Raw genomic sequence first — 3,909 nt, 5'->3', positions numbered from 1 at the left:
CCCTAATGCACAAACATGTCCTGCATGTTTTGATCCATGTAAGAGCTTCGTGAGAGGATCCGCTATATTAAGATCTGTGTGAACTTTGCGAATACATATCTTTCCCTTTTCAACTTCATCCCTTATGTAGTTGAATCTCCGCTCAATGTGACAGGTCTTTTGATGAGCACGAGGTTCCTTGATTTGTGCAATCGCACCTTCGTTGTCACAAAAGATCTCAAGAGGGTCCTGAATGGAAGGGACTACTCCTAAGTCGTCGATGAATTTCTTCATCCATGCAGCTTCCTGAGCTGCCAATGATGCGGCGATGTACTCTGACTCTGTAGTGGATAGAGCAACAACATCCTGTTTTGAACTCTTCCAAGAGACTGCACCTCCATTTAACGTGAAGACATAACCGGATTGTGATCGAGAATCATCTCGATCAGTTTGGAAACTCGCGTCCACGTAACCTTTTACAGCGAGTTCCTCCTCACCAGACCCATATATTAGAAACATATCCTTAGTCCTCCTAAGGTATTTCAATATACTTTTAACAGCAATCCAATGACTGTTTCCTGGGTTATTCTGGTATCTGCTTGTCAGGCTAAGAGCGCATGACACATCCAGTCTAGTACATATCATTGCATACATGATTGACCCAATGGCAGACGCATATGGGACTTTCTTCATTCTCTCTTGTTCATCTTTCGTGGTAGGACACTGAGATGAATTGAGAACGGTTCCTCTTTGAATAGGTACCAAACCTTTCTTATAGTTTTCCATCTTGAACCTTTTCAAGATTTTATCAATGTATGTACTTTGACTTAAACCTATCAATCTCTTGGATCTATTCCTATAGATCCCTATCCCCAATATGTATTGTGCATCTCCAAGATCCTTAATGGAGAAGCAACTCTTTAGCCAAGTTTTGACTCCTTGCATTGTGGTAATATCATTCCCAAATAATAATATATCATCCACATATAGCACAAGGAACATTATAGAGCTCCCACTAGCCTTCTTGTACACACAAGCTTCATCACCATTTTTAATGAAGCCAAATTTCTTTGCCTCTTCATTAAAGCGATGATTCCACATTCTAGATGCTTGTTTCAATCCGTAGATTGATTTCTTCAACTTGCATACCTTTTTAGGATTTTTCGGATCAACAAAACCTTCGGGCTGTACCATATAGACATCTTCCTCAAGATATCCATTTAGGAAAGCGGTTTTGACATCCATTTGCCATATTTCATAGTCATAGTGAGCAGCAATGGCAAATAATATCCTAATAGACTTTAGCATTGCCACTGGCGAGAAAGTTTCATCATAATCAACCCCTTGAGTTTGAGTGAAACCTTTTGCTACAAGTCTAGCTTTGTATGTATCCAAGTTTCCATGTATGTCGGTTTTCTTCTTGAAAAGCCATTTGCAATCAACTAGCTTGGAGCTAGGAGGTTGCACAACAAGTTCCCAAACTTGGTTTTCATACATGGATTGCATCTCGGCGTTCATGGCTTCCTGCCATTTATCTTTATCAATTCTTGATAAAGCATCTTTGTAGTTTGTCGGTTCATCCAAATCAACAGTATAGCAACCTTCCACGAGAAACCCATATCTCTCGGGAGGATTACTAATCCTACTAAATCTTCGAACGTCTTGTGTACCTTGATCATCCACTTGATCATTTTCAACATCCTCATGTTGAGTACTAGTGCCAACCAATTGTGTATCATCGGCTTGATCTTGTACCTCTACAAGATCTATCTTCCTTTCACCATCACCTTCCATAAGGAACTTGGTTTCAAGGAATTCCGCTTTCCGAGCAACAAATACGGTTTGCTCGGATGGATCATAGAAGTAATATCCCATGTCATCTTTGGGATATCCTATGAAGATACACTTTGTGGATCGAGCATGTAGCTTATTTGCTACATAACGCTTAGGATAAGCTTCACATCCCCATACTTTCAAGTATGAAAGAGAAGGAGGTTTTCCAAACCACATCTCATGAGGAGTTCGTTCCACCTTCTTGGTTGGGGCCATATTTAAAATACGAGCCGCGGAGCTTAGACAATAACCCCAAAATGATAGAGGCAACGAGCTTCTTGCCATCATAGATCGAACCATATCCATTAGGGTTCGGTTCCTCCTTTCGGAAACTCCATTAAGTTGGGGTGTTCCGGGTGGAGTAAGTTGTGAGATAATCCCACAACTCCTAAGATGATCTTGGAAGGCATCGCTTAGGTATTCACCTCCTCTATCGGTACGAAGTACCTTAATTGTCCTATTGAGTTGATTTTGTACTTCGTTTTGATATTCTTTGAATGCTTCAAATGTTTCGTCCTTGTGTCTTAATAAGTAGACATATCCGAAACGACTAAAGTCATCAATGAAAGTAACAAAGTATCTTTCACCTTTCCTAGTCATGGGTTTAAAGGGTCCACATACATCCGAATGTATTAATCCCAATAAATCCTTAGCCCTTTCATAAGTCCCTTTGAAAGGTGCTTTAGTCATCTTGCCTTGTAAACAAGATTCACATACATCAAACGAATCCATTTCATTTGATTTCAAAAGTCCATTCTTTTGAAGTGTATGCATTCGGTTCTTGTTTATGTGACCAAGGCGACAATGCCATAAATAGGAATCACTCAAATCCCTTTTGAGTTTCTTGGTGCTAGTATGGTATATAGAGCTCGATGATGCGTCATCATGAACCAATTCATAAATTCCATTTGAAGGCGAAGCCTTGAAATAGAATACATTATCATTAGAAACATGAATATCATCATCAATAAAATTAACAACGTAACCACATTGTTTTAAGCGAGAAATAGAAATAATGTTTCTACACAAATCCGGAGCATACAAAACATTTTCTAAAATAAGTTCCAATCCGCTTGGAAGCTTCAAAATAAAATCTCCTTGAGCTTTAACATGCACCTTTGCACCATTGCCCATATAGAGACTTGATGTTCCCGCCTTATGATCACTTCTTTTGAACCCCTGCAAAGAATTGCAAATATGAGTTCCACATCCAGTGTCTAATACCCATGTATTAGAAGAAGTAATACTAAGCTCTATATATACCATATATATATTACCTGAGGTTTGCCCTGCATCCCTCTTGTCCTTCAACTCCTTAAGGTAGACCGGACAGTTTCGTTTCCAATGACCCATCTCACCGCAACCGAAACATGGGTCTTCCTTGGGGTTTGCCTTCTCGGCTACCTTTTGCTTCTTAGCCTTGTTGATGGTTGGGGTAACCATCTTCCCCTTCCCTTTGCCTTGATGGGCGGGTCCTTTTCTCTTAGCCACCTTAGGCTTAGAGGTGTTACCTTTGGATCCACCTTGATCGATTGCTAACACGGGTAAAGCCCTTTTACCCATGCTAGTTTCCGCCGTTCTAAGCATACCGTGGAGCTCACCTATGCTCTTATCCATCCCATTCATATTGTAATTAATTACAAATTGATCAAACCTTTTTGATAGGGAGTTAAGGATAAGATCGGTGGCTAACTCATTAGATATGTTTAGGTTAAGACGGTTAGCACGATCGATAAGGCTTTTCATCTTAAGTACATAAGATGAAACCGATTGGGTATCGTCCATACGACAAGCATGTAGCGCCCGAACCGTTTCGAAGCGCTCGACACGCGCTTGTTGAAGGAACATCTCCTTCAATTGCGTTATCATGTCGTATGCACTATGGTGCTCGAAATCCTTTTGGAGTTCGGGTATCATAGTCCCAAGCATTAAGCATGAGACTTGAAGGGAGTCGTGGCAATACTTATCGTAAGAGGCCATTGCCTCCACATCATTCTCATCCGGTTGATCGGGAATGGGGTCCTCAAGTACATACGCTTTATCCTCTTGTTTGAGGACAATCCGAAGATTGCGGAACCAATCCATAAAGTTGGTATG

This window comes from Rutidosis leptorrhynchoides, chromosome 6, assembly GCF_046630445.1.
Source record: "Rutidosis leptorrhynchoides isolate AG116_Rl617_1_P2 chromosome 6, CSIRO_AGI_Rlap_v1, whole genome shotgun sequence".
NCBI classification, from domain to species: domain Eukaryota; kingdom Viridiplantae; phylum Streptophyta; class Magnoliopsida; order Asterales; family Asteraceae; genus Rutidosis; species Rutidosis leptorrhynchoides.
Note: the sequence above shows the minus strand (reverse complement) of the source record.